Source organism: Oryctolagus cuniculus, chromosome 3, assembly GCF_051225735.1.
Source record: "Oryctolagus cuniculus isolate XC-2025 breed Fujian yellow rabbit chromosome 3, ASM5122573v1, whole genome shotgun sequence".
Lineage (NCBI taxonomy): Eukaryota > Metazoa > Chordata > Mammalia > Lagomorpha > Leporidae > Oryctolagus > Oryctolagus cuniculus.
The window spans coordinates 114,142,742-114,168,568 of record NC_142869.1 but is presented as its reverse complement, the minus strand read 5'-3'; positions in this window follow the sequence as shown (position 1 = coordinate 114,168,568).

Genomic DNA, 25,827 nt, shown 5'->3' with positions numbered 1-25,827 from the left:
TTAATAATTTTGCCAGTAAAATGAGTTCCCTGAACATGATGCATTTCCTGAAGTCTCCTCATACAGGTATAATTCATTCTAGGAGCCGTGTGTTCACAGTGTTGGCCATGGCCCTGCTGAATGGAAATACCTACACTTGTTGTAGAAGGATTTGCATAAACTGAAGTTCTTATGTTTCAGATGGCCCAGATTGCAGAAGAAAGAGTCCTCTTGAGCTATGCAATGGCTTTCTGGGTTTTCTGAAGGACAAGATGGACATTTATCAACCTTTTGACACAAAATGAAAGAAGGTTTCACAAAAATTCCTGCTATCAAAATGCTATCATTTTGTCTAGCTGCCAGAGAGGTAGGTCATTTATATGTTGTAAGAGAGGGCTGTACCTTGCAGGGGAGTATTGGGCCATGATTGTATCTTACCCATAACTTTTTCTGCAAATCAAATTGTTACCCTTTTGAATTCCAGGCTGTTTATTCCATTCCACTGCATACTTTTGAAATCACAGTCAGGTTTCACTCAAATTAGTGAAAGAATTGTATGGGTCATTGTTGTGGATTTACTGATTGCTAACTTAACAGCTTAATCTGGTAGCTCTTTTTCCTTTGGCTTTTGCAGTGTCAACCCTGTAGTGCACAACACTTTGACTGCATTCAATTAGTTTGGAATTGAAATAGTTTCCAACAGGATGCCCCCCTTTTCCCTGTTCTTATGGATTGATCAATAGATGTTAGAGAACTCCAGTCTTTCCAGTCAATCACAAAGACTTGGGTTACTCCAAAAGCATACCAGTTATTTGTATAAATATATGCAGCCTTTAAGTAATTGACAGGCTCCAGTTAAAGCAATAATTTCAGCTTCTTGAGCAGAATTAAGTTCAAGTTGGGAAAGGAGTGTTCTCTAGGACTCTCCCTAGTGAAACTACAGCATATCCAGCTTGATTTTTCCCATCTGGTCTCCTGCAGTAGGATCTGTCTGTAAGTGAAATAAATATGCATTATTAAGTGCAGTTTCCTGAATAATATGCCTAGGAGTTAAAAGTTAATCATAGGTTCTCTAATTCTATCATTTTCCTTTTATTCAGTTTGGAAGCCATTTAGTAGGATTCAATCTGATACATCTGAACAAAGTAATGTTTAGTGCCAACAGGATTATTTCACATGAAATTAATCTGTCAATGGAATAATACCATGTATGGTTTGAGCTAAGAATTTCCAAATAGTATCAGGAAACGAGAAGTAGGATTTTACTAATCAGTTTTTCTAATGATTTGGCATATAAGGGCAGTGACCATCACTAGTTAGAGACAGGAAGACAAGCCTTTGACCACTGCGTCTAACTGTTTCCTATCAGATAGTTTCAACGCTTTTGGATTAGGACACCTAAACCTGTATCTTCATATTCATGCAAAAGAAAGAGGGATAAAAGTTTGAGTAGCCTAAGGCTGTACCTGAATTAGGGTTTCCTCAAAGTTCCTCATGGCTTCTGAGTATTTAGAAATTCAATTCAAATGTTTATATTACTCTTGGTTAAGCAACTCATATAGCAGATGAGTTGATAAAGAAAAAGAAAAATGTGGATTCAGTCTCAGCAATAGTCTTAAAGATTCACAAAAATCCTTTCAACTGTGTTATTAGGAGTGGGAAAGGTTAGAACACTTTAAATACTCTCTGGATTGATTAAAAGTCCCTGTGCAGATATAACATGTACTAAATATTTTATTGTTTTATAAAAAAGCTGTAATTTTTCCTTGGACACCTCAGTTTCTTTTGGTGCCGATTGATAGAGTAAACATGAGATATCTTTATGAGAGCTACCTACTATCCTGGAAGAAAGAAACAGGTCATCTACATATAAATGAACAATGTTGAGAGAAAACAAGATCATCAAAATCTATTTTGGGTATGTGGGAGAAATAAGGGTGCTCAGTATATCCTCGAGGTATCACAGGTCATGTATATTATCAGCCTTCCCAGGTGAAGGTAAATAAGTATCAATCATCTGGATGAACAAGGGAACCAAAGAATGAACCACACAGATCTGTGAATGAAAAGCAAGGCCTGTTCATATGTCTAAAGGAAAGCAAGGTGTGCGGCTTTAGAACCCCAGGATGGTATGATGTAACCACAGAATTTATGGTCCTCAAGTCTTGCACAGACTTCCATCCTTTTGTATTTTGATTCTTCTCTGGGAAAACTGGCCTGTTGAAAGGACTGGTTCAGGGAATTATGAGCATATTATATTGGGTGAGAGTGGCTTCATGCCTTCTATAGCCTCCAGTTTCAATGGATACTACTGAGTATTAGAGATTCACAAGGATAAGTGTAATTTTAATGAACTCAGCAGAGTGAATTCTCTAAAAATCCATAGATAAAGAGGTCCAAAACTTTGCTGGTATAAACCTGAGCAGTTCTTTATTATTCTGTTTCGACTCTTCAGTTAAGGTCATGTTTGATAGATAGTTTTGCCTGGGTGGTTGCTAAGTTTAAATATATTTCTCCTTTTGAAATAGAATGTATACTCCAAATCTCTCTAGGATATCCCATCTACCAGGAAGAAAATGTGTTATTCCTCAACTCCCCCTAAGTTGAAGAATACTTGAAATCAAGAGAAATAATCTCGAGGATCATTACTGAAGAGTTACAGACTGGAATATTTCAACATAAGCCCCAAGTCCAAGATTGTTTTGAAAAACTTTAAAAGACATTCAAACAATATTCAGGGATAGCCATAGACATCTTTATAAATAATCAGAATTATCTGCTTCAAGGGGGACAACCATTAAACTTGGTGGAGTTTAAGGAATTTGTGGTGGTTCATTAGATTTGCCTTACTATTTTCCCCTGATTATTGATAGGAAAAAGAAGATTCTTTTCAGTTCCTGGGAACACCCTATTCTTATTTTTCTTAATATTTTGGGTGAAAAATTATATGGTCTTATCCAATTTATACATTTTTAAAAGTATTTATTCTATTTATTTGAAAGGCAGAGAGAGGAAGAGACAGAGACATATCAGTCTTCCATCTGCTAGTTCACTTGCCAAATGGCCACAAAAACTGGGCTGAGCCAGTCTGAAGCCAGGACACCAGAACTCCTTCTGAATATCCCATGGGGCTCTCAGGGACCAAGGTAATTGGACCATCATTTTCTACTTTCCTAGGTGTATTAGCAGGTAGCTGGACCAAAAGCAGAACAACCAGTAATTTAACTAGCACTCCAGTACACACAACCGTGGCCCCAATCTCTTCCTTTTTTGCACAATCCTTTTTCTGATACTTAGGTTTCTTCCAATAGAAACAAATTCCCTACTCCTTACTGAGCTGAGGACCTGGGTTTGCTTCTACGATTAGGCTATCTATTCTGCTACTAAATTGTCATAAGTGAAAGCTTCTAATTTTAGCTTCAGTATCATTTTCCGTTTCCTTGGTATATTTAGAAAAGCTGGTCCATTAGTATAACAAGCATATTAGCATATTATGTATAGTGTGGAATGGCCTAGGTTAATGTCTATTCATCAGGGTGGACAATTCTTCATCTAGTTTAAGTAGCAGATAATTCTGATTATTTATAAAGATGTTTATGGCTATCCTTGAATATTGTTTGAATGTCTTTTAAAGTTTTTCAAAATAATCTTGGACTTGTGACTTGTGTTGTGGCATAGCAGTTTAAGCCATAAATTCTGATACCTGGATCCCATATGGGAGTGCTGAGTTGAGTACGTGCTGTTCTACTGCTGACTCAGCTTCCTGCCTTTCTGAGAAGATAGTGGATGGTAGCCCAAGTGCTTGGGAAGCTGCCACCCATGTGAAATATGTAGATGGAGGCTGTAGCCATCATTTGGGGAGTGCAGTAGATGGAACATCTCTCTATCTATCTCTCCGTCTTTCTCTGAAATTCTTTTAAACAAGGAAACAAATAAATCTTTACAAATTAATATGAGACAGTTTTATCTGGCTTTCAATTACATTGCTAGATGTTAACCCAATTAGATATTTTAGAAAATAACAAGGAATGGCTTGGAATAAATGATGTGCCAACTCCTGACATTTTTCCCTATCATCAGAGTTATGTTGGCCAAATTCACCTAACGCATGTTTACAATCAGTTCATTCCATCCAGTCCTTTGCTTTACTTTTAGAGATTAGCATGTGGATTGGTTGATATAGGTCTAAATATCCTGGATCATAAATCTTTATGGCTAAAGTTTTTCTTTTAAATCAAATTGTATTTTGTGTTGCACCAAGAAATTCTTTAGCTGTACCATGGAGTTCTGCTTAAGTCTGGTGCATATAAACTCTAAGTGGAATGAGTGCATTCCATTCTGAAGCACATTTCTCCTTCATTGGAGAATGATGATAGTGAAGGAAATATTTTACCCAATTTTTTCACTGAAAGTCCATTTCTAGTTAAGGCTGGGGCAGAAGGTCATTAGCTCTGATATGATTATAATACCTATCCTTTAGTTTGCTTTTTCCATGTGCAAGCATTGTTGTTGGTTCACTTAATTTTAATAGCCTTATAAAGTAGATCAAATTGCTGTGTATAAAAATTGGGCAAAAACAATTATAGTCATGCCACATAGATGATGGACAGAGGTGAGGCACAAACCCAGGCAGTCTGGCTCCAAAGCTTCCTTTCTTAAACATAAACAATGCTGCCCCTCAGATCTAAAACTTAATTATGGGTTGTCAGTAGCTAGGCTGGATGTCTCCAATTTTAATTGCTTTGCATTATTTTTTCTCACTCAGTTTGAGTTCTTTTGGCTAGTTTATATCATTAGTATGATATGTTACATCCGTGACCTCAGTGATAGATAGTTGTGTGATTAACAATCCCTTCCATGAGTAAGACAGGAAAAGGCACAATCTTCAGAAATGCATTAATTTTTAGTTCCTGTTCTATCTTTTGTTTATCAATTGACTGCTACCCTGGTAAATGGTTTCCAACCTGTTTTACTTCCAAATTTTTAATTTTTATTTCTAATATAATGTATTTTAATTTATATTATACTCAGAGACATAATGCTCCACTAAATAAATTGTTCAACAAATAAAAATTAAAAATGACTGGTTCAGCAAGAATATAGACAAGGGTTGAAGATTTGTCAGTTTCACTCATATACAGTAGATTTTAAAGTAGTCATTGATCATTAAAACTATAGTAGTATATAATCCTTAACAGTTTGTGAAAGATTTAAAACAGTCTGACAAAACAGTATTTGCAGCAAAACTGGTACATATAAGCATATCTTTTATTCTCTTGATTATTTTTAAATTTAGTTCACACATAAAAGACAGAATATACAATATTTGTAATTCTGCTTCTGGCTTATTTTATTCACATGATATCCTCTAATTGAAACCATTTTGATATAATAGATAGATTTTCATTCTTTTTTATAGCTGGATAATATTCCATTATATATATGCACGTATACTTATATATACACATTATGTGTACATTACATATAAATACATTACAAACATATCCACTATATACACACATACCACATTTTCTTTATTCATTCATCTGATGAGTGACACCTTGATTGAATCCATATTTTGGCTATTGTGAACAGTGATGCTATAAACACAGTGGTACAGGTATCTCTGACACAATGTATTCATATCTTTTGGTGAAATACCAACATGTGATTACTAGATTATATGAAAGCCTGTCTCTAATTTTAAAGAAATGGCCATACATTTTCCCACACAAACTTACATTTTCCCCCTTTCTGCACATCTTCACCTGCATTTGTTATGCTCTGTCTTCTGGATAATGACCAATCAGACCAGGGTGAGATGGGATCTCATTGTGGTTTTGGTTTGCACTTCTGCAATACCTAGTGATGTTGGGCATTTTTTCATGTTTTACTTCCAGATTTATGAATACTTGCATGCATTCCCTCATTTATTCTGGAGTTTTCATTCTACAGCCTACTGAGCAAGATTGCTCTAACACTTCAATCTTATGCTCATTGTCTGCTCTGGGAAGATAAAATAAAACTACCTGAAGCCATACTACATCCAATAATCCTGATCTCCTCTGGCCCAGTAACTAGTCCTAGCCTGTGAACAAGAGAGAATTGTGCAGTTACTCCTTAGGCAATGTAGAGTAATTAGTTTTGTGCAAGGCAAATGATGTTTTCCTTGCATTTCTTGTTGATACAGTTCATTCAACATGTAAAAGATATGAAAGACCTGATCATTGGAACACTTAGCTAACTTTTAATTAAATTTCCATTTTATTTTAGGTCATCTGAACACAAGCAGGCCTCCTAGGTAACTCAATAAATGCTTAGGAAAACTAAGCAGGAGTGATTTCTGTAGTGGCTTTCAGAGAGAATAATAGTGGCAAATGCTCTATGTATTACAAATGAGAAGGCAGTGCTACTGAGAAATTGAAATTACTCAAAACATCTTTACAAAAACTATCTCTAGAGCATTTCTTTTTTCCTGTATTACCTATATGTTTGACCCTCCTAAAACATTGTTCTCATGATGGGATTGTTTTCTGGGCAGGAGAAAGAGTGGTACATATAGGAGGAATCTTTTAAAATTGAAACTTTCATATGTTAAGGGGAAAAATCACTGGCTAAAATTTCAAAGACTTTTGAAGCTGTACTTATTACTTACGCTCCAAAGTGAGAAGTTGTCATTCATTCTGTAATGACTTATGACCAATGGCATTGAATTCTTTAACCTTCCATTTCAGCATTAAAATAAGTAATTAAAATAAGTAACATTTGTCTTTCAGAATAACTTTCTAGAGGATAACTTTATAGGCTACTGTGCTTAGCCTTTCTTCAATGTAAAATTAAATCATATAGTTTCTCTTCATTGGTTTTCTGTTGAAGGAAAACAGAATGAAATAAAGAATGCCAACTGCTAACTTTTCAAAAACTGTGCTAACTAAAAATGTGAAATCATGTACTTTTCTGATATTTGTTTTTAATAATTAACTACAATATAACAATGCATAGCAGCATGTTCTATGCGGTTGTTTATATGCCATAAAATTTATTTATGTAGGTCACAGTTTCTTTTTAATGCCTTCATGCTGAAAAAGTTACTCATTTCTTTGATCTCAAATTTCATCTTACATAAATTATGGGAGTTAATATATTTTAAGTGTGTTAAAGAGCAAAGTGGCAGTGCTTATGTGTTGTATGTTGCACAGAATCTAGAATAGGGATCGATATTTTTACTTTCTGTACACATAGGATATCAAGCTCTTGGGTTAGCTTTTATCATTAATGGAATAGAAAAATTGGGCTAATATGAATTTAAAACCTCTATAACAAAATCTATGTCATTTTAAGATTTTTAGAGAAAAAGATAGGGATGAAGGGAGGAAGTTCCCATCCTCTTGTTGACTCCATAAATGCTCACAATGGTCAGGACTGAAGTGGATTGAAATCAAGGAGTCGAGAGTTCCAATGTGAGTGGCTGGAAACAATCATTTGATTCATAACTGTTGACTCCCAGGGTCTACATTAGCAAAAAGCTGTTGTCAGGTAATACAGCTGATATTACAATCAAGGTACTCTGATTCGGGAATGGGCAATTTATTTATTTTTTAAAAATTTTTAAAAATTTATTCATTTATTTGAAAGTCAGAGTTACACAGGGGGAGAAGGAGAGGCGGCGGGGGTCTACCATCCTCTAGTTCACTCCCCAATTGACCGCAATGATCGGAGCTGGGTTGATCTGAAACCAGGAGCCAGGAGCTTCATCTGGGTCTTCCCGTGAAGGTACAAGGGTCCCAAGGAATTTGACCATCTTCTACTGCTCTTCCAGGCCATAGCAGAGAGCTGGATCAGATGTGGAGCAGGGCTGGCGCCGTGGCTCACTTGGTTAATCCTCTGCCTGCAGCGCCGGCATCCCATATGGGTGCCGGGTTCTAGTCCTCTAGTTGCTCCTCTTCTAGTCCAGCTCTCTGTTGTGGCCCGAGAGGGCAGTGGAGGATGGCCCAGGTGTTTGGGCCCCTGTACCCGCATGGGAGTTTAGGAGGAAGCACCTGGCTCCTGGCTTCAGATCAGCATAGTTCCAGCCGTAGCGGCCATTTGGGGGGTGAATCAATGGAAGGAAGACCTTTCTCTTTGTCTCTCTCTCTCACTGTCTAACTCTGTCAAATATATATATATAAAAAAAAAAAAAAGTGGAGCAGCTGGGTCTCAAACCGGTGCCCATATGGGATGCTGCACTGTAGGTGGTGGCTTTACCCACTAAGCCATAGCACAGGCCCCATGGGAATGGGCATTTTAACCACTAGGCTAACTGCTGACTCCCTCTACTGCCACCAATTTCCATCTACTTAGGATGAAGCTACTTAGGATGTTTTTCAGTTTTTTTTGAGGCTTTGAGAAAGGTTTCATTTCGGTTAATCCTTACACCTATACCTCCTACGCTTATATCTTCAGGAATTAGCCAATTAACAGGACCGAAGTACACCCACGGATGTATTTCAAAACTACTTCATATGCTTTCATAACATCATGACAAGACGTGAAAAGGAGCAAGGGTTACTTTACCAATTAAGTAGTTATTAAGGTTTGCTATGTGGCACTTGAAATATACTGAAAATAGTGATTGTGTGATGATTATACTGGTGTTATATAAGACACTTTTCAAATATTAAGAAAACTAAAATAACGTGAAAGGCATATTAGTCTTTAGATAAGGAATCCAATACTTTGAAGTATCTAAGGGTCTTCAAAGACCTTTCAGTGTTATTTATTTGAGAAATATTTGTTGGCATTCTAAATAGGTCAGGTATAGTTACAATTCTTCACAAAGGATTCTAGAGTGTCTTTATTCACATCATTTGTTGAAATGTTACCCTTCAGTGTATTCCAGTAAGAGGAATCCAGTAATAATCCAACCATAATTTCTTAAGTACTGGTCATGTGCTAGTTACTGTTATTGATGAGTCAGGCATGGTCTCTACTATCTTGGAACTTATATTCTAGTGAGAGGGAGAGAGAGAGCTTAGAAAGTAATCATAGAAGTCTCCACTGTAAATTGAGAGTGAGATAAGGTGATGAAGGAAGAGTCAAATAGAGCAAAGTGAATGTGAGTGTGTGAGGAAACACTTGAGGGCTGTTTGGTAAGATAAGGGCTGGTCTGTGTGTGGAAGTCAACATTTACAATGAAATGTACAAGTTTGGAAAGACTCAGCAATGGAGGAGAATCTGGATGAATAATATTCTTGGAAGAGGGAAAGGCAAGTATAGAGGGTCCAATTTAAGAAAAATATAAGATGTTAAAAAACTAAAAGTAGATTTTTTAAAGACTGGATTAGTTTATCTGAGAAGAATGGACCACATAAAAATATCAACTTGAAAGGAGTAAGATTATAACAAGTGAGAAGTCTGGAACTTAGTTTAAATAAAATGGAAATTATGGAAATATTAAAAATTAATGATCAGCCAAAATTCCTACATATAAGTATACAGTTCAATATTTGTAGAGCATTTACAAAGTCGTAAACCAACATTACAACCTAATTTTTGTGGTAAATACTATATAGCATGAAATCTACATTTAACCATTAAAGTATATAACTCAGTGGTATTACATGCTTTGACAATGTTGTAGTCTATCACCACCATCACCAGAACTAATTTTTACTACCTTGAATGGAAATCTTCTGTCCATTAAGTGATCATTCTGTAACTTCAGATCCAGCCTCTAAAACCATGAAGTTGTGTTCAGACTTTACCTAATGCAGATTTTTCATGAACAATTGGAGTGCTGCAATATGTGTTATTTTTGTGTCTGGCTTCATTCAGTTAATGTAAATATACAAATCCGCATGTCAAGTCTACTCACAATATCCAAAAAGGGAATATATATTAAATGTCTATTATGTAAACAGATAAGCAAAATGTGTTATATCAATACAATGGAGTGCTATTTACCTATAAAAAGGAATGATTTGATACATGCTAAATACAATGAACTTTGTTTTCATTCTTTTATTTTTTGAATTTAAGTTTTATAAGTTTTATGTATTTCACATATACAGATTTAAAAACATAGTGATACTTCCCACCCTACCCTCCCCCCAACACACTCCAACACTTCTTCCTCCTCCCTCTCCCATTCCCACTCTTAATTTTAACAAAGATCTATATTTAGTTTACTTGATGATTTTAGAGTTAACCTTACATTAAGTAAGGAGTTCAAGAAATAGTATGAAGAAAAAAACACTGCTCCTCAATAGAAGAGACAAGGGCTGTAAACAATCACTGAAACTCAAAATGTCGGATTCACTCCAATGCATTACATTTTAGGTACTCTATTACTTCCTCCAGATCAGGGAAAAAATATGGTATCTGTCTTTTTGGGACTGGCTTATTTCTGTAAGTATAATAGTTACCATTTTGTTGCAAATCTCAGAATTTTGTGTTTTTGTTTTTGTCTTCTCTTACTACTGTCAACTTAATGGCTCCATTGTATCTGGTACACATTTTGATCATAGATACAGAAAATCCTAAATCCATTTTGCCATTTTTCAAGTGTTTATTTTTTGTATATGTGTGTATGTCTGGCTGTATGTTCTATTTACATCTGTTTCCCCAAGTATATTTTGAATTCCTTGGAATAATGGAGATGGCATATTATTCATTTTGGAACATGGAACATAGTAGAATCATTAAATATTGAAATAATAAATATGAATACCAGATACACATCTATGAGGTTAACAGATAAAGTGTTAATCCTAATACTCTCAATATTGGGAGACAAAATGATAGGGATCATTGTATTGAATAAGGCAAGTATCTAAAGAAACAGGTGATAATTATGGTATTACCTATAATATTAATAGGCAAAGACTCAAAAGTCTCTACTGAAACTAAATTTGACATCTGTCAAAAAGATTTGAGTGAACTAGAAGTGATAATCAAAAATATTTTATCAGATGAATTTTATTTTATTTAAAAAAATTTATGTACTTATTTGTAAGGCAGTGTTACAGGGAGGCAGAAGGAGAAAAAGGGAGAGGGAGGGAGAGAGAGGGAGGGAGAGGTCTTCTATCTGCTGGTTCACTCCCTAGATGGCTTTAACAGCCAGAACTGCACCAATCCAAAGCCAGGAGCCAGAAGCTTCCTCCAGGTCTCCCATGCAGGTGCAGGGGTCTAAGGACTTCGGCCATCTTCTACAGCTTTCCTAGGCCATAGCAGAGAGCTAGATCAGAAGTGAGCAGCTGGGACTCAACTAGTGCCCATATGGGATGCTGGCGCTGTAGGACGTGGCTTTAATCACCAGCTAAGGGAAGTAGGTAGTGAACATAAGGACTCAGGTTTTATGTGACTTTTTGGAGCTTTCATATCATCCCTGGACTGGCTCCTCATGGTTATGTTAGGGATAAAAACCAAACCTATGTGTATTCAACAACAAAATTAATTTCTGTTTCTGGAAGCAAATTACACTTTTCTTATTTGAAAGCTGAAGTTACAAAGAGAGATTGAGTGAATGAGAGAGAGAGAGAGAGAGAGACAGAGAGAGACAGAGAGAGGAAGAGGAAGAGGAAGAGGAAAGGAAGAGAAAGATTTTCCATCTGCAACAGTAGCTGAGGCTGGGCGAGGCAGGAGCCAGGAGCCAGGAGCTTCCTCCATGGGCCGCATCCCAAGCACTTGGGCCATGCTCAGCTTCTTTCCCAGGCACATTAGCAGGGAGCTGGATCAAAAGTGGAGTAACTGGGACTCGAATTGGCACCCATAAAGGATACCATCACCACAGATGTCAGCTTTACCCCCTAGGGCATTGTGCTGGCCCCAGGGCAGAGTTTTTAACACAGCTGGGCAGTTATCCAATTAGGAATCTAAATGATGCCAGTCCATCACCATGACATCTATCATGACACCAGCACCGTAAAATGGCAGTGAAATTATTGTCATCAAGCGAAAGAATATTTCACACAGCACCAGCCTCTTGATACATCAGAGTGGCTATCAACTGTTCAATCATGTTGAACAATGGCAAGAATTAAAAGTACCAAGTCTTATCATTCACCTCTGTCAGGGAAGCAGTTGGGATAAACATACAAATATCAGGCAAACAAACTACTATACATTCTCAAGGACTTTCACATTCCTCTAAAAAAAAAAAAAAAAAAAAAATTTCCTTCCAGAAATTCTTCGCATTTCTTGGCTTGCAGATCGATCACTGAAATCTGTTTCCATCTTTACATTGCCTTCCTTCTTCCCTCTATATCATCTTTTCCCTATTTAAAGAATATTTATTAGATTTAGGGCCTGCTCAGGTAATTGAGGATGATTGTATGTGAACATTTTAACTTAATTACTTTTGCCTAAATTAGCTAACGTTCACAGCTTTTAGGAATTTGGGTATCGACCTTCCTTTTTAGGGACCACCAATCAACTTATGATATACAGAAATAAAAAGATGAGGCTTGGAATGTAGGGAAACAAATTTTTGCCAGACTAATTCCTGCTTGTTAAGTCCTTATTACCTAGCTAACATCAATCTCACCTGGACCCCCTGTGAAATATGAGAACACATAAAGTCCACAGAAATGCATATTATCACGAATTGGACATAGATTAAAAATTTACATAAAAATGTTTTTACAAAAAGATTTGTTTATGATGAGGAGGCAGAGAGATGTCTTCCATCTTCCACTGCCTTCCCGGTACATTAGCAGGGAGCTATATCATAAATGGAGCAGCTGAGATTCAAACTGCACTATTACATGGTATGCTGGCATCCCAAGTGGCAGTATAACCCACTTCAGAATGATGCCATCCCCTACATAAACTTATTTTTATTTGATTTTCCCACAAACTTTTTGAAGTGTGCTCGTATTTTTCAGGCTTAACAGTAAAATTCCAAATTTATCTATGGCTAAAGACAATCATGAAGCATGCTGGTTTCTACCAGGACTCTACCTAATATGTATATCTATGTATTAAATGAAGCTTATTTTTCTAAGTTTTCTTTAAGTTAGCTATCTTTAGAAAAATGCAGAATACAAATAATGAGAAATAATGCTTTTGTTCTAGATTTCTCTTCCACACATTTTGCATGATGATCAGCATTCATAAAGGAAGATCAGATCTCAAACCTCACCTAGAAATGTAGCAAATAGTGCTGCCCTAATTTGGGAATGATTTCTACCATTAACCTGAGGACCAGAGTAGAAAGTACACGAAAATAGAAGTTTAGGGGAAGTTCCAACCTTTCTCGTAATTATAACTGGCTATTGCTTTGACTGCTAAATGTTTGTGCATGACATTTAATTGCTATTTTGTCAAACAGAGGTTTATAAGTTTGAAGATTTTCTTGTCCTTTTCTGTAGAAAACCTGATGTGATACGAGCACTATAGCTTATAATTTCAGCCACATGGATAATGATTCTTTTAACTTATTGGAATCAGTTCATCTCCTTTCTGAGCACAATCCCATAAAGCTAATTAACTATGGTTATTATATCATATTGGGCTTGAAAAATGAGTGCTTATAGACATTACTGGGAGGAGCACTTATATGTGTAGTTTGGCCCAGTTTTTTGCAATTTCAATTTGTATTCCTCCATATTCTACAAATGAATAATTTTCCTTTTGGAAGAAGAAACCAATAAAGGATATAACACCCACCAAGTACCAATGTAGCCCAGCCTGAGCCTGTCATATAAATAGAGTAATGGTCCACAATTTTCTGTGCATTGAAATATTTGTCACCAGAATAAATGTATATTTTTCCCTCCCTCATTTTATTCCCTTATTATAGTCCTGTCAAAGGAAATGATTATCTATTATTTTTGGAGGAATGTTCTATTCTTGGTATAATCTCTGCCATTAGAGTGATAAAGAAAAAATATAACAATAATATTTTTCAGTATAATTCCCTGTAAAATAGTTCTCATGACAGAATATAAAAGAGCATACAATAATGCAAAAATAGACCTATTACCTTGTTACATGTTAGACTGTATTGGTTTGCAAAAAAAAAAAAAAAAAATCAGCCTGCTGTTACAATTACATTGTGCTTTTATTTCTTCCTTGGAATTTTACTTTATTATTATTTAAATTCTTTAGCTTTAGACAGGCAGCTATCCGTGCTGTCCATCACAACTGTTCTATGAATGGAATCAAGGAGGGCTCAGGCTGAAGATCCTCCACATTTAGATGACTCCAGGAAGCACATTAAATGGCCTTGCTTCTTTCATGGGAAAGTATAGAAGGAAAAGCTGCTGCCATTTGCTTCCTTTGTTCCTCGTGCTTATCAGAATATGCAACAAAGAGCAGGTGTTCAAACCTTCACTTACACTGAATCTGAGAACAGAATAAATCTATTCAGGCAAAAAAGAATTAGAATTGGGTCTCATTTAAGATTGCCTTGTGTTTGTATGTTAGTTTGTGTATTTTTATTCTTATGTAACAAACTTAGCTGGTAATATTAGGAAAATACTTTTCTTTTGAAAATTTAGATTTTATTTATTTTTTTTTTTACTTGAAAGACAGAAGAGCCAGAGCCAGAGACCTTACACTGACAGTTTCACTCCCACAAATGCCTCCAAAAGCTGAGGCTGGGCCGAGCTGAAATCAAAAGTTGGGAATTCAGTGTGGCTCTCCCACGTGGGTTACAGGAGCCTAAGTACTTGGTCCATGACCTGCTGCCTCCCAGGCTGTGTGCATTAGCATGAAGCTGGGCTTCAGATCTGAGCTAGTACTCAAACCCAGGCACTTCAATATGAAACCATCCCAAGCACCTTTTTAACTGCTGTAACAAATGACTGTCCCGGGAAAATAATACCCAAACCAAATTAAGGTATGTATGTATCACAATATCTGGTAATATAAAGACAATTTAGAAACTATGAAGTTACAGCTAGATAAGAGTATGTAGTTTTGGGATTATATTGCACAATAATATGACTATATATAACGTAAATGTACTCTATATTTCTGCTTTGGAAAAACTTCAGAAACTCAATTGCTGAATGTTTTCAATATAAAAAAAAGACCACTTGAAGTGATAAACATATTTACCCTGATTAGACATTGCACCTCTTATATATGTATGGAAACATAAATGGTGCTCCTTAAATATGTGAAATTTTATGCCTGATAATTTTAAAAAATAAGTTTCTAAATAGTTTAATATATCCTTGTCCTCTCAGGCATTTTTTTTTAAAAAAATTGTTTATTTCAGAGGCAGAAAGACAGAGGAAGACAGAAATCTTCAATCTGCTGATTCACTGCCCAAATGGTCCCAGTGATCAGATCTGGACTTGGTGCCCAGGAACTCAGTACAGGTCTCCCACATGGATAGCAGTGACCCAAGTTCTTGGGCCATCTTTTGTTGCCTTTTCAGTCACATCAGTAGGAAGTTGGATTGAAAGTGCCAAAGCTGAGTCCCGAACTGGTTCTCTGGTATGGGATGCCAGCTCACTGTACCCCCACTCCAGCCCCTTGTACATGTTGAAAAAAATATTTTATTGCTATTTAAATGACATTAAAATGGCTTTAATTCTCTGCAGGAACTCTGACAGATCATCTCCTTTATGCACATAATGCCAACCTAGCCTACTACAATAATAATAATAATTATAAATATTTCTAAAAGCTTTTATTTAATTTTTTTACTTCAAACAGATTCAATGTGGTTTGTCTTTAAAATTCAAAGAACATATTGATATTCTCTTCCTGTCTCCCAGCCCCTTCCCTCTCCCTTTCTATTATTTTTTTTTAGTTTTCAGGTAATATATTTTAAATTTATATTACAGTGAAAATGGTTAATACCTCAATAAATAAGAAATTTAACAAGGGAAAAGCAAAAAGACTCTAATTTAGTGAGAATACAGAAAGTGGCTATAAACAGTAGTCCCTCAACTATAGGATCTATGCCATTTCTTCTTTTGTCTGTTTTCAGTGTAGCTCAGTGATGAACACAGTATTGAAAGTGGGCTGCAACTGTTGTGAGAGTTCATCACTGTAGTTGGACTTGGCATTTCTCCATGCCCTTGAATTAACACCAACAACAACAACAACAAAAAAAAAAAAAAAAAAAAAAAAAAACCACTTTAAAAAATCATTAGCATGCAATCTAAGATTTACTGAAGATTTTCTGACAGTAACATGCAGAACATGGTAACCACATCACCACCAACTCCAGGAGATGATCAGACTTTCCTTAAAGCCTCAGTTCCGTCCCAGACACCACCCAGCCTTCTGGCTTCTCCTCCTTTCCTTTGTTAAGCTAAGTGAATTTCCTTTCTGGCTTCAAATGCTTTGAAATTTTTGCCCCTCCACAGATATATCAACACAATTTTTTTCCCTGAAAAGAAAGTTTCAGATCAATTGAGTAAAAGATAACATTTTTACATTACGAACGCTTCATGAGTATTTTGATGAAGCAAGGAGAAATATGATCTTCCAACAGGTGTTCTAAGAATCAGAGCTTCATTTAAGTTGTAGTTTTATCACTTGTATAATAGTTGGTAAATGGCTTATCTTCTCTGAATCTTAATTTCTTTATTTCTAAAAGTGAGAGTACCATACATAATGCATTACATTTGATGTGGGATTTCTCAGTTATACTTGGAAAGCACTAGGAAAATGTTCTATGTGGTATAAAATAAGATAGCAGACTGAATGTTTAAAAACATCCTGGTCCTTTAGAAGAACTGTATTTCAGGAAGGAAGGTAAAGAATGACACCAGACAGTAGTTGGGTAATCATGATATACATGTTCCGTATTTAAGTAAATTTATAACTTATAATTTACAATAATCACATAAGATTGTCTCAATGATTTGTCTTATGGTAAGTCAAGATGTCAGAGCCTTGGGACGATGGGGGAAAAAGAAAAGGAAATTATACACTCAACAACAGAGGAAGGTGCATTTTGCAGCCACAAGTAGAAAACAACAGCTATGTAAAGACTTGTTAATACCATGAAAAGAAAACAAACATAAGGAGAGTCTTCAAAAACTCCAGGAAGGAACAAGTGCTGTGACACAGTAGGTTAAGCTGCTGTGTGCAGTGCTAGCGTCCCATATTGAAGTGCTGATTTGACCCCTGGCTGCTCCCTTTCCAATTCAGCTCCCTCCCAATGTGCCTAGGTAAACTGCAGAGGCTGGCCCAAGTTCTTGGCCCCTGCCACTAACAAGGGAGACCCAGGTGGAGTTCCAAGCTCCTGGCTTCAGCCAGGTGTAGACATATGGGGAATGACCCAGCAAGTGGAAGATTGAACTCTCTCCCTTTCTCTCTTTGTAAATCTACCATTCAAATAAATAAATCTTAGAAAAAGGTACATGAAAATACACATTATGAAAAAGCTATTGTTTGATTTCTTTTTATACCAAAATATACATAGTTTTTAATTCTATTTTTCTATGAACTTTTTGAAGTACTCTCATATTACTGTGATCACTGCAGGATATGGAATGTCAGTATTTAGCCAACATTCTGGGTAGTAAAATGCTGAGTAGTGCTTTGTTAGTTGATCTCCTATGTTTTCAACAATACATAGATTTCTCTTTGAAGTGGAGTATGATTTCTTCCTCTCTGGCACTGTATAAACTCCTAATAAATAGAATAAATGTGAATTCTACTTCAATTTTAATCTGTGTAACAAATGGTTGATTATCCAAGTAGCTAATAAATTTGCTACCTTATCTTCATTTTATAACTAACCCCTTTAAACTGTGTTTTAATATTTATCTTCACAAATAAAAGGGAATTTTTTTCAATTTCAGGAATACGTAGGTACATGTGTCAAATAAAAATAGAAAAACGTTTTATTAAAATGGAATTCTTGACATCACATGGGCATCTATACATAAGTTTTTCTATACTGCTTGTTAAAAGACAAACTCATGAGAGTGCCTCATAATTTCAGGGAATGGAACTGAGTTTATAGTAATATTTGTTGAATAAAACTGTTAAGCATTTAATGAGCTTTGGATGTCAGCTTTGAGGATTTGATGGAGTAGCATGTGTTTCTGTTTTCATTTTTTTGTTGTTGTTCTCTTTCTGCAATTGCTTTTCTTGATGGACAAATTAAATGTCCTCACTGAAAATGTCACTCATGTTTATCTTTAAAAACTGCTTCCATTTGACTGTGTGATGATATGCATGTGAGTAACTAATTTTGAACACATGGGAGGCTCTGTTCCTCATTATATTTTAAATATTCCTATTAAATGTCGGTCACAATTCTGTAATCAAATTTGAAGACTCATCACTCAGTTAGTAATGAGAAAGGTGAAAAGGTCTAGAGTTGAAATTTAAGATCAAAGCTAGCAAAAAAGTAACATTTTTGTCACTCCATGATTAAAATTATAATTTTAGCTTCCATTAATTGAGCTCCAATTCTGTTACTATGTTTGTGCATGTATGTGTGAGTGTGTGTGTATACAGAGCATTATATATCATATAGAGGGAGAGCATTGCTATATGGCTATTTTATTAAGAGTTATATCATTGTAATACTATTCTATTAACGATTCTATTGATTGAATTTATTTAAATCTGTCTATACTATTAAAAATTAAATCAAATAATAGAGATTGATATATTACTATTATTTATAGAAACTAAATTGGAGTCTCAAAGAGATTAAGAAGTATATCCCAAAAAAGCACATAAATATATCTGATTCATTTCAATTATTCCTGTTATCTTATACTGTTGATGGTTCACAAAGAGAGAGTTTATCATTACCATTTTAACTATCATCATATTGATCTTAGAAATTAAGAATTTTCTCACCTAATTGAGTTTCACATATCTTGATAACTGAGGATGATACATTCACGTCAATTATGTAAGGCATGAAGTAATAAAATTTCTGAACTCAGTGTCTCAGTTACTTAGTCCATTTAAAACTATGGCTATCAGTTACCAATTTTTGCTGTTCTCATTGTTTTCCCATTTAATCCAAATTCTATTCTTCTCTGGGATTGGGAACTTGATAGCTAAGGTAGAAGTGAGAATCAAGTAATACCACGGGATCTGAGAGTGAACCAGTAAAAACATTAGCAGAAGCAGTTCCATTTAAAAGACAAAATGCCTCATCACTTGTTGAAGTGAAATGGACACTATGAGAAACAGTGACTTGATCAGCTCTTGTCCTGACTGTTGATGTACAATGTAATACTTTATCCATTTTAGTATTTTTTTTTTGTTCTAGTACCATTGGTTGAACTCTGTAAGTAACACACAATTATTCTTAGGTGTTTAAATTTAACTGAAAAGTGATCCCTGTTAGGAATTTGGAAAACATTATGCTGAGTGAAATAAGCCAATCCCAAAGGAACAAATACCACATGTTCTCCCTGATAGGTGACAACTAACTGAGCACCAAAAAGGAAACCTGTTAAAGTGAAATGAACACTATGAGAAATGGTGACTTGATCAGCCCTCTCCATGACTGTTAATGGACAACTTAATATGTTATCCCTCTTAGTATTTTTTTTTTGTTTGTTCTACTTAATACTTTTGGTTGAATACTGTAATCAATACACAATTCTTAAGTGCTGAAACTTAACTGAAAAGTGATTGCTGTAAAATATAAGAGTGGGAATAAGAGAGGGAAGAGATGTGCAATTCGGGACATGCTCAAGCTGACTTACCTCAAACGGTAGAGTTAGAAACATACCAGGGGATTCCAATGCAATCCCATCAAGGTGGCATGTACCAATGCCATCTCACTAGTCCCAGTGATCAATTTCTGTTCACAATTGATCATAATGATAGGACTAAGAACCAAAGGGATCACATAAACAAGAATAGTGTCTGCAAATACCAGCTGATAGAATAAAAAAGGAAGAGAACGATCCAACATGGGAAGTGAGATACACAGCAGACCCATAGAATGGCAGATGTCCTAAACAGCACTCTGGCCTCAGAATCAGCCCTTAAGGCATGTGGATCTGGCTGAAAAGCCCATGAGAGTATTTCAGGCATGGAAAGTGAAGACACTCTGGGAAAAAAAAAAAAAATGAAAGATCTCCGTGAGTGAGATCCCAGTGGAAAGAACGGGTCATCAAAGAAGGAGGTACCTTTCTCTGAAGGGAGGAGAGAACTTCCACTTTGACCATGGCCTTGTCTAAATATGATCAGAGTCAGTGAACTCAGGGGGCTTCCATAGCCTTGGCAGCTCATGACAAGAGCCTAGGGTGATTACTGAAGCCATAAACAAGAGTGTCAATTTGTTAAGTCAACAACAGAAGTCACTGTGCACTTACTCCTCACATAGGATCTCTGTCCTTAGTGTGCTGTACTTTGAGATTTCATGCTATAACTAGTACTCAAACAGTATTTTTCACTTTATGTTTCTGTGTGGGAGCAAACTGTTGAAATCTTTACTTAATGTATGCTAAACTGATCTTCTGTATATAAAGAGAATAGAAAATGAATCTTGATGTGAATGGAAGGGGAGAGGGAGTGGGAAAGAGGAGGGTTGCGGGTGGGAGGGACGTTATGGGGGGGAAGTCATTGTAATGCATAAGCTGTACTTTGGAAATTTATATTCATTAAATAAAAGTTTATTTTATAGATTGGAAAAAAAAGACAAAATGCCTCATCAGAAATGTAGAACTGCTGAGTTCCTTTAGATTTTACTCTACTCATACAATACAGAGATCACATATTTAAGAAGAAACTCCATCTCACTGTTAGCTTGAATCTAGATTTTATTGTATTTTAATGTTTTTTTTTTATTTATTTGAAAGTCAGAGTTACAGAGGGACAGAGGCAGAGAGAGAAGGAGAGAGAGGACTTCCTTCTGATGATTTACTCCCCAAATGGCTGGAGCTGTGCCTATCTGAAGCAAGGATCCCTGGAGCATCTTCCGGATTTCCCACGTGGGTGCAGGCACACAATGAGTTGGGCCATTTTTTGTTGCTTTCCCGGGCACATTAGCAAAGAGCTGGACTGGAAGTGGAGAAGCCAGGACTTGGAACAGGTGCCCATACGGGATGCCAGCACTGCAGGTGGTGGCTTTATAGATACCCCACAGCACCAGCCCTTAGATTTTAGTTTTGATCTGATACTTTTTATCTAACATGTTGTTAATTTTTCCTTAGGGTTCTGTTCTCCACCATTTGAACTCAACAGTCACATTTCTGAAAGCATTGACATATCTTCATCAGAGTTCTGCTCATTAACTATTCTGTAGTCTTTCTGTCAACTCTCTTAGCCATTCCAGATGGATCAGGAACATCATATCTGGGGAGCCATTCACAGAGACCCTCTAGGACATACTCTACAAATCTGAATCAAAAAGGGCAATTTCATGGCACATTTTCCACAACACTGATCCCTGTGACCAATAAATGATATTTCTAAGAGTTCTTCAAATATTCCTAATTTTATTTAATCCTCATTTACTTTTACCAAGGAGATGAAGAAGTACACAATATTAGAAATGAGCTGTTCAAGTGTTTTTAGTATTTTTTAATGTTTATGTTTTCTCTTTTGTTTTCAAATCTTTGAAGAATGATTTTTCTAACTCAAACTGCCAAGCAGTTGCAATCTCCTCAGCTGCCTAGAAGTAGGTAAATGACACTACGGCTCATGTGAAGCCTTGTAGCTCTCGGGAAGAGAAAGTGGGAGAAAAGTTCTAACTTCAAGGCCATTGACTAAGAGATGTTTTATTTACCAGCTGATCTGTATTTAATGAGAGGACCTCAATTTGATTTATTCTCAGGAGAAAGAGAGCTCCATTTCTTCCCTCTGCTTCTAGCTTTAGTAAAATACTACCCTCTTCAGAAATCCCAGTTCAGATTTGCCAGTTAAACATCTTTTGATTGTAAAAAGAAGAATTCTCCCTTTTCCAATTCAAGTAATAAAATATTATGTATGAATTGCCTTTATAATTTATTTAACATATTTTAGGTACACGAACAAAATCTTTGGTCTTCTGCTTAATGTATTTTTTATTTGTTGGTTTTTGAGATCAGCTTTAAAGCAGTTTTAGGTTTCCAGAAAAAAAATGAGATTGCTCCCAAGGATTTTGATGGAAATTACATTGAATCTATAGATCAAGTTAGGACGAACTGACATCTTGTGGATATTCCTTCATGCTCTTGTGTTCATGATGTGGTGTTCTCATATGTTATTGGATGTTATTCACTAATATTTGCTGAGGATTTTTACATGTGTTGAGAAGAGTTACTGATCTTTACTTTTCTTTCCTTATAATGTTATCTTGTTTAGTACTAGGCCTTTTAAAATGACTTTACAAATGTTGTCTTTATATTCTCAAAAAGACTGTAGAGAATTTCTTCCTTGAATGTTTTATAGAATCAGTGCGGCAAAATGACCATGATTTTTTCTGGATTTTAAGTATATTAATAATTTCATTTCTTTCATAGGTACAACTCTTCAAAATTTTTGTTTATTCATGAATTTTTTGAAATTATTTTTTCAAAGAATTGACCCATTTTTGTCTATGCCTGCAATTTTTTGAGTCTACAGTAGTTCATAATAATTGTCTACCTTTATTTATGCATGTATTTAAAAGGTAGAGAGAAAATGAAATGGAGAAGAAATGAGGGGAGAGAAAGAGAGATCTTCCATACACTGGTGCACTTCTCAAATGTCCCCAATAGCAGGGGCTTGGCCAGGTCAAAGACAAGTGACAGGAACACCATCTGAGTCTCGTATGTGGGAGTCAGGGAACCAAGCACATAGGCTAGCTTACCTTCCCCTGTGCACATTTGCATGAAGCTAGATGAGAAGTGGAGGCTGGACTTGATCCAAGGGATTTGGATATGGATGCAAGCTTCTCAAGCAGCAATTTAACATGCTGCACTACAATGGCAGCCTGTATGACTATCTTTTTAATATCGGTGATTTCTGCAGCTGCGGCTGCGGCACAGTGGATCAAACTGCTCCTTGCAACACTGCCATCCATATCAGAGCTCCGATTTGAGTTCTGGCTGCTCTGCTTTGGATTCGACTTGCTACCAGTGAACTAAGGAAGGCAGCAAAGGAGTGTCCAAGTGCTTGGGCCCCTGCTGCTCAAGTAGGAGATCTCCATGTAGTTCCTGGCTGCGGACTTTAACCTGGTCCAGTTCAGGCCATTGCAGCCATTTGGGAAGAGAATCAGCATGTCAAAGAGCTCAGTCTTTCTATTTTTCCCTCTCTTTTCTGTCACTGTGACTTTCAAATAAATTTTTTTAAAAACTCCATGAGTTCTATACTGATGTACCCTCTTTAATTTCTGACATTTTTATTTGTGACCATTTTGTTTTTATTCAGTTTGCCTAGTTAAAAGTTTATAAATTTTCTGATATTTTCAAGGAACTAACTTTGATGTTTGTTGATTTATTATTTTTAATTTTCGTCATTTCTGATTTTAAATCTTTTATATTTTTAATTTTAATACAAACTATTTCATTTACATTTTTTTTTTGAGAGGCAGAGTTGACAGTGAGAGAGAGACACACAGAGAGAAAGGTCTTCCTTTTCTGTTGGTTCACCCCACAATGGCCACTGTGGGCGGCACGCTGCGGCCAGCACGCTGCGGCCAGCGCACCGCTCTGATCTGAAGCCAAGAGCCAGGTGCTTCTCCTGGTCTCCCATGCGGGTGCAGGGCCCAAGGACTTGGACCATCCTCCACTGTACTCCCGGGCCATAGCAGAGAGCTGGCCTGGAAGAGGAGCAACTGGGACAGAATCCGGTGCCCCAACCGGGACTGGAACCTGGTGTGCCAGCGCTGCAGGTGAGGAATTAGCCTATTGAGCCGCAGCGCTGGCCTCATTTACTGTTTTAAGAACATGATACTTCACACTTTCCTTGTATATATCCCTCTCTCTTCCTTCCTTTCATTTTTTTAAAATTTTTGTGATGATATACTTTTTTTAAGATTTATTTATTTATTTAAAAGAGTTACACAGAGAAGAAGAGGCAGAGAGAGAGAGAGAGAGGTCTTCTATCCACTGGTTCACTCCCCAGTTGGCCACAACAGCCAGAGTTGCGCCGATCTGAAGCCAGGAGCCAGGATCCTCCTCCAGGTTTCGCACCCCAGTGCAGGGGTCCAAGGACTTGAGCCATCTCCACTGCTTTCTCAGGCCATAGCAGAGATCTGGATCAGAAGTGGAGTAGTCAGGACTTGAACTGGCGCCCATATGGGATGCTGGCACTGCAGGCGGCAGCTTTATCCACTACGCCACAGCAATGGCCCCATGATGATATACTTTCAATTTACTTTATATTTACTTTATAAACACCAGTGTAATCCTGTACTAAATAAAAATTCAATATGTATTAAGTAGAAAGACTATCGTTCCTCAGGAGTATAGACATGTGCTATAAACAATATTCAAATTTCAGGATGTCAACTTTACTCTTGTATGTTATGCTTTTGTATACTGTATGTTAGACACCAGAAATAAAAGAAAACATTTATTTTTGTGGGACTGGCTTGTTTCAGTAAATATAATGGTCTCCAATTACATTCATATTGTTGTGAAAGCTATGATTTCATTCTTTTTCATGGCTGAGTTATATTCCATCATGTATACATACCACACTTTCTGTACCTAGCCATGAGTTGATGGACATCTGAGTTGATTCCATATCTTAGCTATTATGAATTGAGCTTCTATAAACATGATAATACAGATGACTTCATATGCTAATTTCATTTCTTCTTGGTAAATTCCCAAGAATAGGCTGGCTGGGATATATGGTAGATGATATGAATTTACTTCTAAGCACTTACCTTTGCTACACTCTCTAAGTTGAAATTCAGTTGTGTAACATTTTCATTTTTTTTATTTGACAAATATAATTTCTCTTAAATTGCTGAATACGTGTTTACTTATATGTTTTGAATTTGTTCTAGTTTCTTTGTTATTGATTTCTAGTTTAAAACCATTGTTTCCCGAAAACAGATATTAAATACTTTCTCTTCTTCTAACATTGTGAACATATGTTTGATGATCCAGAATGTGGTCTTTGTGATTGCTCCATATGAGCTTAGGGAGGACAACATGCCTTCCAGTGCTGTTGGTTGGAGTAATCTCTGGGTGTCCGTTATACCCACCTGACTTATGGAGTTGTCGTACTCAACAATTCCTGATTTCTGCTTACTGAATCTGTTAATTTCTGGGAGAGAAGAACTGAAACTTCCAACTATAATGCTGGAGCAATCCGTTTCTCTGTACACTTCTATCAGTTGTTGCCTTATGTATTTTCATGCTCTGTTGTTAAGCACATAATCATTAAGCATCATTATCTGTGCTTAATTGAGTTCCTTTTCATTATGTAGCACTGATCTTTATTATGGCTTGTTTTACAATGATGTCTGCTTGGTCTGAAAATAATATATCTACTCATTGTGTTTTAAAATTATTGCTACCATGGCATATATTTATCCTTCCATTGACTTTTAATTTGTATTTCTCCATATTTAAAATGGGCTTCCTATAGACGTGTGTCTTGTTTTTGATCCACTGTGACAATCTGATTTTAATTGATACATTTAGACCACTGACGTTCAAAATGACTGCTGGCTCACTTGGTTAATCCTCCGCCTTCTGTGCAGGCATCCCATATGGGGGATGGGTTCTAGTCCCTGTTGCTTCTCTTCCAGTCCAGATCTCTGCTGTGGCCCAGGAAGGCAGTGGAGGATGGCCCAGGTGCATGGGCCCTGCACCTGCATGTGAGACCAGGAGGAAGCACCTGGCTCCTGGCTTTGGATTGGCATAGTTCCAGCCGTAGCGGCCATTTGGGGGTGAACCAATGGAAGGAAAACCTTTCTCTCTCTCTCTTTCTCTCTCTCTCTCTCTCACTGTCTAACTCTAGAAAAAAATCATGAAAAACCAAACCAAACCAAAC